This window comes from Pogonomyrmex barbatus, unplaced genomic scaffold, assembly GCF_055798465.1.
Source record: "Pogonomyrmex barbatus isolate J1 unplaced genomic scaffold, ASM5579846v1 scaffold18, whole genome shotgun sequence".
Taxonomy (NCBI): Eukaryota; Metazoa; Arthropoda; class Insecta; order Hymenoptera; family Formicidae; genus Pogonomyrmex; species Pogonomyrmex barbatus.
In genome coordinates, this window is record NW_028297114.1 from 5,602,220 (window position 1) to 5,615,634 (window position 13,415).

The 13,415-nt window shown below is 41.1% G+C and overlaps 1 protein-coding gene and 1 long non-coding RNA gene across 4 annotated transcripts in view; one reads left to right on the forward strand and one right to left on the reverse strand.

Moving 5' to 3' along the window:
* The window catches only part of tara (SERTA domain-containing protein 2 taranis), a 103,266-nt gene that overhangs the window by 32,588 nt on the left and 57,263 nt on the right, over positions 1-13,415 (forward strand). The window lies entirely within an intron of this gene.
* The window catches only part of LOC105431757 (uncharacterized), a 30,183-nt gene that overhangs the window by 557 nt on the left and 16,211 nt on the right, over positions 1-13,415 (reverse strand). The window contains exons 1-3 of one of the 3 annotated variants that reach the window (XR_016138857.1): positions 2,223-2,237; positions 436-875; positions 274-351 (exon numbers count right to left, since the gene is read on the reverse strand). This is a non-coding gene — a long non-coding RNA (uncharacterized LOC105431757). Of the gene's footprint in view, positions 1-273; positions 352-435; positions 876-934; positions 950-2,222; positions 2,238-13,415 lie in introns of those variants that run through there. The other 2 variants (XR_968337.3, XR_016138856.1) reach the window with 2 other exon arrangements.

Consider the following 13,415-nt stretch of genomic DNA (forward strand, 5'->3'; position numbering starts at 1 on the left):
TAAATAAATCATAATTTTTATATTGTAAAGACAATATATTATATTATAAAATATGATTAATCAAGAAAATGATACTTTTGATGCACGATTTATAAAATAATCTTTTCTATACTTTTCAAATTTAACATTACAAGACTAAAGATGTTCACATAGTCAGACAACACGTATACTAGAATATTAAAATACGTAAAATAATGTTAATATAATGTAATATTAACCAATTACTTTGACAAAGCAATAGAGATAAAAAGCTATACAAATACTAATACTTACGTTGCTCATCACAGGGCATTGCAAATCTCTTGCAAACTCTCTCGAGCACGGCATCACCCGGAGATTACATCCGTCTATCTATAATAAAAACGTGCCAAAACTACTGTAACATCATCGCGCGCAACATGCGATCTGTCGTAACGTTTATAGAATCGGACGTACATGTCAGCCATACCGCAACGTGATCCTTCCGCTGGTCGGCGAAGCCCCCGTAAGTCTCGGCGTCCTCGCTAATTGTTCCGCGCCGGTGTTATTTCAGATTGACAAAGCAGCGCAATTTGCGGCAGAACGTACCCTGTCGAGGTTGCCGCATGGCGTCGCAGCGCGTTGCCATTTTCATTAACGCGTTACGCCGCCGCCGCCGCCGCCGCCGTCGCCACGAGAGACGGGCATTCGGTACGCCACGAATGTGACAGCCGGACCCGAGCGCTTCGGTTAAGGTCGAGCAGATTCGGTCCCCCTCGGATTTAAATATCGGCCGGAAATAGGACCTCCGTTCATCTCGCGCAGCATCGTGGAAAGCGGGTAGTAGAGATTGTCCGGAGAGGAGGTCCTTTCGGTCCTTTCTCAAGCAGGATTGCATTGCAGACTCGCAGAAATTACTATAACAAAGCAGCATTTCTCTGTATTAGGTAGATTAATTTTGTATTTCGAGTTCTACCTTTGCAATTTCAATTCGTTTTTCGAGACCGAAGTAGGAGTGACTGACGTTTCACCCTTTCAAATGACGTATCTATAAATTGTAAATCGTCTTTTATATAAGAATTCTCTGATTAATCTGAAATTTTCTTTATTATAATATGTTCCAATGTTTTCCAATAAAGGAAGAGAGTTTTTAAGTAAACAATTGTAAATAAAGAATATTTTCAAAAATAAGCTTTTAATATGCAAAATAAAATTGTTATTTAGATTCAAGAACATCTTCAACAAATTTTTAATTTAAAATTACGTATACGTAAATAATATTTAATATAAAAATGATGACTTTATGGCAATAACCCCTCGATATTTGCCGAGGAATTTTTAATTAGTCAGAAAATCTAATAAATTATTTATTTGTTTCGGCGTCATTCTATATAGTAATCATGAAAATATAAAGCAAATGGAATATCAACCACAATATTTAAAACTGCGGTAAAAATGTGAAAGCAGCAACCGTTTAATGTAAAATATGAAGATAGAAGTATAAAAAAATTATTTTATATTTTTTTTTTATATAATTGGCAACATTTGCCTATTAATCCTTAATTTCTATCAACTGATCGATCGGAAGACGTGAAAGCAAATTGAAGAAACAGCGGAATATTTCATGCAATTTCCTGTATCGCAAACTTTTAATATACTCTGCCAAATCTGTTAAATTAAAAATCTATCGAGATAAACATAAAAATGAATAGATTATTAATTATATAAAAAAAGAATCACATAAGTGATATTTAACAAATAACGATCAATAATAGTGATTTTTCGTAACTAAAAATATTTGCGAATATTTCTAGCATAGTAGCTAACGGTAACGCACTTATAAAAATTAAAAACATATATATATATTTTTACATATATATTCGCAATACACAGCTTCAAAAAACCGATAGATATTTCGACAAAAATTAGTCTGCGGAGGCCCTCGCAATTAGTTGCGAGCCCGAAGATTAAGTTTCATTAGTTTCCATTATAGATCCGTCGTAGTACGAATAATTTGTCGGGTTTACTCGTTGTTGATGAAATTGGACGAGTCACGAATGCCAGGAGAAATGTTGCGGATAGATGAATAATACTAGCATTCGGGTATACTAGTCGCGACACATTACGCGCGTACCAATAATAAGTGCGTCCCGCGTGTACGCACGGATATTAAGGTAATCGGTGGTACAGCGGCGATCACCAGAAACCGTGCGAGCGTGACTGTACAGGTTCTTCAGGTATGTATGAGCCAGGTGGAAACGTACTTGCGAAGGTAAACGGGATCTCTTCACGCTCGACCTCGTCCCAACTTCGATTCGCGACCAACGATCGACCAATGATCGACGAGGGCCCATCCGCGAATTATCGCGTATGTACGTAAGGCTGAACGAATTTATTCGTATAAGCGACACTATTATTGTGCGACGCCGCGATTAAACCGGAAATCTATCGCGAAGCGATCGAGTTGTACGCACGCGAGATGTACGCACCCTGCGGTTAATCCCGAACTACCACGCGGGATGTTTACGAACTCCACCCGCGAGCTTCTTTCGCAAATTCTTCTTGACCAATTTAGAACTAACTCTTTACGTAAATCGATGATTTTTATAGTAAAAATTCGCCAGCGAATTTTTGAACAAATTTTATTCTTCATTGAATTTCAAACGGGGAAATTGGGTACTGCTTTCAGAAATATATATTATTTTGTGTCTAGAGAAGTTTTAGAATATACTATTTGAAATATTCGCAGACGCGTTGTGTCGAAATAAACATTTTATTTTTTTGCGACGGTTAAATTCATAAGTAAATGGTAATAATTAGATATTCCTCCATGAGTTTAAAAACTTATTAGGTCCTTCGATACAAATACCCGCGATACGAATCTTCAAAAGCGAGTTAACGGCAAGCGTTATTAGCGCGACAAGGTGAAACCCAGGGGCAGAAATGTCTATTGATTTTTCGAAGAAAACTCGGCATCCCTTCTCTTGGATCCGCCGCCGCCGCTAACCTACATTCGAGTTATAACGACGGTACGAAGTCTGATAAAACGCGTCCGATAATGAGAATCGCGGCGTTTCGCACCGATGGCGATTCGTGGTCTTTTCTTAACGGAAAATGCGCCCGCTAATTTTTCTAATTCACGTCTCAAGTTTTTTTATTTGTTCTTTTGCCCCTTTTCAAAAAAAATTGTTGTAAATCGGTTTATTTTAGTCGCAAACGACCATGATGTCGCGATATCGATGCTCGTGGTACCGCGTTTTCACCGATCCTATTCGAATTTCGGTGGTTTCGTTTGGGCAATGTGGCACCCTTTAAACGTTCCCGTTTTCGGGAATGAACGCCAGGATACCGAGCAACGGAGAGGGCGACTCGGTCGCAACCCCCCATTCGCACTCGCGCCGAGGGGGATCGATCCGTGTTCACTCTGCGCACCTACCCCTGCGGCAAAACCCAAATCCGAACCCCGCTCGAAGAGCAGGAGCAACGCCGGCTAAAATCGCCCGCGTTTTTAGCCGGGACGAATTTTTGATGCCGCCGGTTAATCGTGATGATCTATGCTATTTCCTCCACTTACTCGCATTTCTTATCAAGTAAGAATTGAAGCTCGTAGGAACCGATATAATTTCGACACAAAGACCAATTCGGCACGGGAAAATGGTCCCTCTTTTCCTGATGACAATGGATACATGGCGATTGCACCAGTTTCTCTGCTTCCATAAAAAAAAAAAAAAAGAATAAATACACCAAAACTAATAAATTACACTGTACTACAATCTTCGTTCATTAAGAGTGAAATTATCCCCGCTAGTGCAATCTAACTTCACCTTACGATATTGCAAGAGCGCTATTAGTAAAACGACATTACCCTCTCTTGAGACCATAGTCATCAAAAGAACGTAGTAACGGACTGTGCGGCGACTATAGCGTAATTATATAATGTGACAGAGTATCGCGTTTGTGCGCTAGTTCATCCCGAGCACGAAAATAGATTCGATGTCGATGAGGAGAAATTCTTTTCTAACCTTCCGTTAAGTCGGAATTCGTCGACTGTCGAATAGGGCTCGGGATGAAGCCGCGAGAGTTATTTTGGCTTAGCTGACTTTCGGCACACGCGACGTGTGTATTATAAATTTCTGCGCGGATAAACCGCGAGTTCCGGCGCACACGCGCACACTCCGGTCACTCGCGATGAGTGCATCTGGTGGTCCACCGCCACCTCGAGTTTGAGTATTCGAGGTGGAAAATTTACAATCGAGTTCGCGGGGAGTTGAAGATACGCAGAAGGCTACGGTTCTCCGGTAAGGGCGCACGATCGATACGGAAAAGTTCCTCGAAATCCTGAGTAAAGCTTCGTTCGCCTCGTGCTTTTTCGCGTAATCGCGATCGTCAGATCGGCCGAATCCACTCGCGTCCCCCGTGCGTAATTTCCTACGATCCTCCGGGATAAAAATCGTCCCGGCTTTACGAAAAATGGGATTTAAATTTGCAAAAGCTTTCATTGAAAATTAATTTCAACGGTACACCGTGTACATTTTAATTTACGTAAATCCTTGCGCTTTATTTGCCATCCTCGGAAGCTTTAGGGTTAATTTTCCTGATAAGATGAGAAACCTTTCAAGCTCAGCGGGGCGCTGAAGGGAACGCGGCCTCGAAAGATGTCCATCACGGTCATCTCCGACGGGGAAAGATAGGGCGTGCGCCCCCTCGTAACTTACGAGGAAAATGAGATCGATCGTAGGTGATGTGATGATAACTTTTTTCGACTGCAATTGATTGATTCTTTATTTATAATGTTTTTGTCCACGTCAGTTGCTGAAATTAATTTCAACGTATCGGTAAACTTAGGTAGCTATAATAAGATAGTTATTGTTAAATAATAATACAGTGAATCGTGAAAAAAGATCCGGTAAATGGTTTACTAACATAAAATCAAAAATACTCAAACAATATATATATATATTATATTTTTTATACTATGTTCTCTCTCTAAGGTTTTTTTTTTTTTTTTTAAGAAATAGAAATAAAATTTCAAGCATAATAATTAATATGTATTAAATAATTATATCTCTGTCTCGCAGATTAAACATGATACAATATTCAGCAAAAAAATGTAATTTGCAAAAACAGATTTTATTTATAAATACTTATTAGTAAAAGATTTGATTTTTTTTTTATCGCATATCGTTTTTTATGCGTATGTCCTGTGCGAACGGATAATTGGGTTAAAGAATATCGGAACGAACATCCAATTTTGCGTGTTCATTGGACATTCAATTGTGAGGGATCGCGTAAACGAGAGGACAAGAGAGAACCAACGGGCGAAGTGGCGGTGGTGGTGGGGGGGGGGGGAGATAGCAGAAAGTTGTCGATGATCAAATGATTTTCAGGAATCGCGAACGAATCGAGGGGTTTGTGCGCTCGCTTCGCGTGCATTTTCGAAATTCCAGCCGGGGAGAGAGCCATTTTACATACGGAATTAACGTTGCGCACGCGTGGCTATGTATGCATTCGCTGCGTATAACTATTCCAATCCAAACGAATCGAATAGCTCGAAAGTCCATTCATCGCAGCGTTCATCTCGATATGTGCGCTGCTCATGCATCATTGATGCATAAAAATCCACCGGACACGCATTCTCTGCCTTGTGATGTCGGCACCTCTTTTCATCACGGCGTATTAACGTGAATTCAGAAAATACAACGGTCAGAAACGTCTAGCATCCTGCGATTACCTACCGAATCCGATCTTTCGCGTCAACTGTCAAATGACACGGCGACGATATGTGAGCTATGTTTTTCAGAAGATTAAGCTGATCGTCGCCGTAATGCAAGCTAATAAATGCTGCATATGAATTTTTTTTTTTTTTTATTTTTAAAAGAACGTTATGAACGAGTTAATAGTCATCGGATTATCCAGATATATTTTGCGACAGAAAATAATGATTTGTCCATGGCAAAGATAACTTTTATAAGAGTATGACATCGCTCTCGTCCCATCCACTCGTTTCTTCAATTATAACGTCGCGCATCGTTTGACTCCTTCACTTTTCAGAGCGCCGAATACTCGGTACTCGCGATATCTAATTCCATCGTATTTTCCGAGTTACGTTTTAACCAAAAGATAAAAACGAGAAAAACAAAAAGTAAGAGGAAGACGCAAACGTGTCAATTAAATAATTTTACAAATCCTCCCAAATCTTTCGAAAATCGTCGATATAAAATTATCCTACGTGTAATAACAAGAATAAATAGAAATTGCGCACAATACGAAATAAATTACAACAAATTTATTGCGACGCGCATACATATACATTTCGTAACATTTAATTATTAACAATGTAATAAATCTTTCTGAAATGTCCGTTTGATACGAAATACATACGGCGAAGTTATAACATTTGAAATTTATCAAACATTTTTCAAATAGTCTTTGCAGAAGCGAGGTTTGTACTATCGAATACCCATTTATATCGGCGATAATAAACATAATTATTTGTAATTGTGCGACGCGTGTGAAAGGCACGTCGGCCAACGGTTCGCGTTGCAGAAAATCTCGCGGCTACCGCGAGGGGTTAACGAGAGGGACCCGTGCGGTATGCATCTCGGCGTTTGTATCTTCGCACTTTGCGCCGTGGGCGTTACAGCGTGTCAATACATTTTTCTCGCCGCGTTCCGGTTTGTCCGCATTTCGCGTATAATCAGCGCAGCATCGGCCGGGCGGGAGCGCGGCGGCGAGAGGGGGCGGACGGGAGGGGGGGGCCCGCGCCGGTATCGCAGTCCGTTGGCATTATGGTTGGTCGGTATCCGCGTACTACCGTCCGCTCGGTACGACAGAGCGTCGATAATAGGCCGCCGCCGTCGCTTTTATCCGTCGGAACCCCGCGCCCGTCGATAATTCGTAAGGGACGGAAGGCGGGAAATGGAAGAAGGGAGGACGAAGGAAGAAGAAGGTGACACAGAGAAGAGAGGCCGATAGGAGAGTGGAGCAAGCAGTGCGGGACGCAGAGAAGGCGGCGGAGGACGGATAACGCGCGGGCGGGTGGACGGGCGAGGACGAGGGAGGACGGGGTGAGTGGATGTGGGATAGGGGGTGGGACGCGCTCTCGCGTGGAGGAGGACGAGAGAGAGCGCGAGGTGGCGTGTGGAAGGGTTCGAGTGGCAGGTGGGAGGGAAAGCGAGATGAAGGTGGGAGATGAGCGGAGACCATGGTGAGATGGAGCGGGTCCGAGAGGGTAGGGGAGGGTGGGGTGTGGGTTGGACGATGTCATTTTAGATATTCGATGGAACCTGCACTGTGCGAGCACGTTGGTAATACCGCGCACACAGACGGTGCAATAAAGAAGATGATGTCTGGGAGAAGAGTAGGAATTATACGCGGTTGACGCGCGGGAGATTGGTTCTGTGACTTCTAATTCTCTGATTATGAAAGATAGATTCAGTAGAGGGCAAATTTGTGTTGTTATTCGATACCCCCCTTGCGTTATACGCACGCAAAAATGACAATGGTATGGAACTTGTCGAAACTCCCCGACGCACCAACGTTGCTCAGTCTTAGTCAACCATTTTCTCAAAGTTCGCTCCTCTATCTGTGTTATGTCAGGGACTACAATTTAGAAAGAGCCAGAGAATTCCCAGCCAAAGTTAACAAGCGATCGAGCTTGTTACGCGATCGCAAAAATCATAGTTTGTCATAAACCTATTAAAGTACCAAGATTGGTCCTAGTTATCCTCATCTGAATAAATCCTTTTCCTATTTACGCCAAGGACTATACTTTACAAAGAAACAGAAAATCACTAACTGGAACTGATTAATCAAGACAGTATCTAAAACTTATCTTTAGACCTTGAATATAAAATTTTTTAATAAAAGTGCTGCTTTCTAGCAGGGAAATAATGCCGATAGATCTAATTTTAATGTTGAAAATGAAACTGACTTTTTTTTATTATTTGAAAGAAAGAGAAGGAATTTCAAGCAGAAGAAATAGAGTGATAAATATTGCAAGATCTCAAAGGCATCCCTCATGCTTACTCGAGAGCTAATAATCCAAAAGAGGATGTTAAATTAAACTTTACGGGTACCACGATCCACTGTCGCGACGTAATTACTGCATAATCGTTTGAGATTCCTGCAAATTTTTTTTCGATACACGCGCGGCGCACGCGCTCGCAGACGCGTATTTGCGTAATGTAAACGCATATACAGGCGATTGCAGTGGAAGAAAGCACTTAACTGATTTATCCTACGCAAATACCGCTTTGCCACATACACTGCGAACGAGATGAATAGCGCAACGATGTATCGTCTAATTGACTTGATGTATATTGTTGTTCGGCAAACCAAGATTCATCAACCCCTGAGTTTTCATACTTCTCTATATATGAACTACGAGCGCAACGGCAACTTTAGAAAGACAAATATTCCAAGTAGAAGCAAGCTATGCCTGAAGAGGGCAAGCCCCTCTCTCATCCCCTATCACGAAAGAAATGCTTCCAAGTTCCATCGAGATACTCTTATGATATTTACCCTCTCGGGCTGTTTGTGCCCTCGTGTTGTTGCATGCTGCTAATATCGTCGTCGAGAAAACGACAGGCTCGAGTTCTAGACGGACCCGGTTTCGCAAAACTATGACTTTTTAAAGAGACAGATCTCACAAATCGTTCCTCCATCGGCAGACTTTCGTCCACCACATCGTCGGCATTGCGTCGGTTGGTCACGCGACGTGAATTACAACCCGACGAGATGTATTAATGAACCTTAGTTATTCGCGCCGTGCGATCGAACTTAAAACCCGGCGGGGATGAAATTTACCGTAGGTCATGATGGGCCTTAACCGCGCGCTTCTTATTAACGATCCTGCTTTAAAGGTCCGCAGGATACGCCTCTTATACGTGTGACAAATTACGCTCGCCATAAGCCTGGCGCAATAACAATAATAATCGGAGGCCAAAGATTGGAGAGGAGTGGTGGAAGAGAAGGGGGAGAAAAGAATCGTTTATTCGTATCTTGGGACAAGTAATAAGTCTCGGTAGAGAAATTTAATGTGGTGTATGAGAAAATAACTTATCGTGAATTTATTGCTATAACCGATATATGTTCGTAACTAATTATCAGATTGTAAATTGATTTTTATAACTAATCGACGATTAATCGGCATATGATTTCATGAATCGCCGCCTCTGTACTTTCCTTCCTCTCTTATATATCTTTTATATGCCTTAAAAATATTTGTCCTATACTTATTAATTATTATTAATTTTCAAGAAAGAAAACAACGCACGAAAGATCAACACAAATTATTATTCGTGAGAAAAATATCCCGCGAATGTTAAAAAGGTTTTCGGCCATACATGAAAGTGAAGGCGTTTATTCTCTCTTTCTTTCTCTCTCTCTCTCTCTCTCTCTCTCTCTCTCTCTCTCTCTCTCACGTGCTACTTTTGCCTCCCTGCATCGTTATGACAAATGTCGATACGTGTCGATACGTCACCGATTTGTACGCCGAGCGCGTTTCGATCGCCCTCGGGTAAACCGAACGCGTTTCGATCGTTCCCGGATAGGCTGACGTTCGCAAACGTTTCCACCAACCGCATTTCCACATCTGTTTACACGAGGGCGAAATATCCGCGGGAGATATCGAGAGGAAAGAAAAAAAAAAAGAAAAGAACGAGAGGGAAGCGTTCTCCCTAGGCGGGCTCTTCTCCTCCTCGCCAACCCCCTCGCCACTCCTCTTCACCGGTAACGCCGGAGCGTGCCAAACAATCGGGCCGTTCGAAAACAATTTCGCGGACCGATACATATCTCGGCGGCGATATAGTCGGAGTCCGGTAGGTGGGAAGAGCCGGCGACCCTCCGACAAGTACAAGAGAAAGAGCCCCGAGGATTCCGAAAGCGCCTCACCTTACCCCACCGTCCCGTGACGGCCGAGACGGCGATAAAAGCGGAGCAGCGGCGGGCGAATCGCACGCGCTCGTAAATAGAGTCGCGAGTCCATTCATGAGTTCGGCCAGCAGCAGCAGCAGCAGCAGCGGCGGCGGCGGCGGCAGCGTGGCAGAAGTGGCGGTGCGCTCGTGCGTACACGCCGGAAAAGTCTTTTTCTCGGTGTATTTTACGGGAGGTCAGGGTTACAGAGGCGGAAAGAGAAACGTGCCAGGGGGCGAGAGAGGAGAAGGCGGGAGGGGTGGGGCGAGAGTTTTACGTGCTACTCGCCATTACGAGGATTTGCTCTTTTTCTTTCTCTCTCTTTCCCTCCCTCCTCTCTCTCTCTCTCTCTCTCTCTCTCTCTCTTCCTCACTATTTATTTATCTATCTATTTATCTACTTCTGTCTTTTTCTATCATTATCAGTACGTCAACTTTTTTGAATAGGAATGAACTGAGGATAGAATTACGAATCACACGAGAAAATTTATCTCGGCTCGGTTAATTAGAATCGCGGAATTGTTTCATGGATATTAGAAAGAATTGAAAGTTTTTTTTTTTTATTAGAATAATAATTCTAATAAAACAGGGACGAATCAGAGACTTTTGCAAATTGTTTCATCCGTTTGGAATAGATTTGTGATTTCTTTTTGCACTTCCCCCGATGCACCAGCGCGACCATTAATAACGACTTTAGGCTCACGAGCTCGGAGATTAATTAGTGCCTCGGAACAATAACAATAACACACACAATATACTATACTGATCTAAATTAAATAAACGTAACAGTAATTAGAGTACTAATTATTAAAATATAACAAAACACGATTTATCACATAGTAATGAGATATTCAGCTCTTCGTATAATTTCGTGAGATATTTCAACAATTTTCTACAAAAAGAACATGATTTGCAAAGAGTGCAAACATTCGTAACAGATGCGAGAAGATGTGTCTCTTAAATATTACAAAAAAATGTGTTCGTTGAATATAAACATATCGGAGACGTCAATGTGCTCTCGATTTACATTAATTTTCATGAATTTTTATCAAATATTATTATAAGAGCAGATACTTCTTATTAAACATTACTTATTGAGTATTAATATTGAGTATCAATCCAGCCGATACATTAAAGACAAAGTATCGATGCCGAAAATACATGATATCGAAAGATAATTATCGATATCTCGAAGCATCTCTGTACATATCTTTGATTATATGCGTGTCTTACATTATAGCATGCTTTCGCACTCATGTTCTCGCGGTCGAGATAGAGTCGAGCTTCGGAACGACTTTATCGCTGATAAAGATAGCCTTATCACCCCCGACGCGCCGATAAGACGTGTCGCATGAAACGACTGCTGATGTATTCGGCTTCCTTTTTCTCTTTCCTCTTTATTAGCGGTCGACGATCATCTTAAATTTCAGAATTAATTTATAATATTATGCGCCGAAGAAATTCCGATTGTCAAGAAGTTCATTATCGATAGTGTAAATTGAAAATAATAATTGTTACCTTAGATCGATATTTTTTTTCTTTCTTTTTTATTTCACAGCACTTTTTTGTTGTATAATAATACTGCGAAACAGAACTGAATTATGTGGAGTTTTTCAAGTTATTTTCTCAGAAAGTCTATTTCTACTAATATAGACTAATTTTAATTTCGGTTTAATTTACCTTTTATTCTTTTCTAATTTTTTAAACGGAAAAAAGATAAGAAAATAAGTTAAACCGAGAATAAGATTAATTTATATTACTAGAAATGGAGAATATTTCATGTACGCACTTGGAATTATTATGATGAAAAACCAGATATCGATGTTTTGTATTGACGTCGATATTAGACGAAAGTAGTTTTATATATTATTAAAAACTTTAAAATATCAACGCTACAAGAATGAAATTTCGAAAAAAATTTTTTAAGCAGTAATAATTCTTTTTAGAGAAAGGAGCTTAATCGGTATCATTAATTCGATTATCGATAAATTCAGAGAATTTAGTTTTAATTTTCAGCTATTATCATACCTTATCGAGTATTGCCGATATTCTATTTTCGTGTTTTTTAAAGTAACATATAAAAATAATTATTATATATGAACTGAGAATTAATTTGTGAGATAAAATATTTATGGAAGGAATTTATTTCTTACAATCGCGGCCGACTAACTAATATAGAAGAAAAAATCTATTTCGTGACGCATTGTTAACAAAAGAAAATGCAAAAACTTTTGGACATTCTGTAAATACTTTGTAAAAAAAAAAACGTAAATTCGTCTATATCTATGTATGCAAATATTTTTTCCGCATATTTTTACATATCTTGACGATCGACACTTTCGAGTAATCGTATCTGCATCCGCATGTAAATTCATCGGTATTCACAGATATAGATGTGTGGATCGAGAATAATGCCACGTCGTCAAGACGATTTCGTACTTAATTATATCATATTGAAAGCAAAATAGGAACATTTTAATATGATCGCGAACATCCTTCCACCCCCCTCCCCCCGATATAAGGATGTTTCGTCCAAGATTAGTCGTTTAGCCGTCCCTCCCTGATTGCTCCTATATTAACGCTCTAATTCACGGGGCTGATAACAATCGGCACGAGGCGCCCCCCCCCCCCCCCGGCGAATGGAAGTCACACCTATGCACGAGCTGTCGAATTAACCGATTAGCTTACAGCACCTGTCATCGTCCCCGGATGTCGGTGTCACCGGCGCGGCGCGCCGAGGCGGCCTGTGTTAACAGGTGCCTTCGATTCCTCCGAACCGCCGAGCGACGCCGCTCTAGCTCGATTTCGAGGCTTAGAGTTTTATCTTTGCGGGAAATGAGATCGAGCTCGAACGTGCACGGTCATCAAAAGTCGTGCCGCCCGCGGATACTTCGAAGAAAATAGCAAGGTCGGTGGAATAATTCCGCTATGATAGTTTCCACTTTCGTGATAGACACAATAGGATAAATTACAAACGCATCCGTTAATTGTATACGTTTTTTTAACAGAATAAATAACACTAACAAGGTCGAAACAGATTATTTTCTGAACCGGGTGAAATTTGTATTCCAAATGCATCATTCTTCTAGTGGTTATTAAAGAAGATTTGCGAACCGCAATTCGAAATGGCGGGACGATTATTAATATTCTCAATGCGAAGGGAGGATGCGAAGATGCATCCTATTCGCGGAACTTGGTGACGTTTCTTAAAATGCGAGAGAGACGCGCCCGCGAAACAACTTTTGGAATCGCGAAGGCGAAAGGCGGGAATGGCGAGAGTGGCGGGAACGGCGGGAAAATTGAGCCGACCGTCCCGGTATATCTTGTTGCTGCACCACATCGGTGTAATACGATTTTCACCGGCTCTTTCTCGGAGTTACAGCTAGGCAAAATCGTGCCATAACTGTACACGAACAACGCGCGGATTTCGCCTGCTTCGACGTTGCATGTTGATGTAACGTGCGACGTGCCTTTTCCATAATAAATCCTAAGTGTGGGCCTTTACCTTTAATGTTAATTATTAATATTAATAACTATTATAAT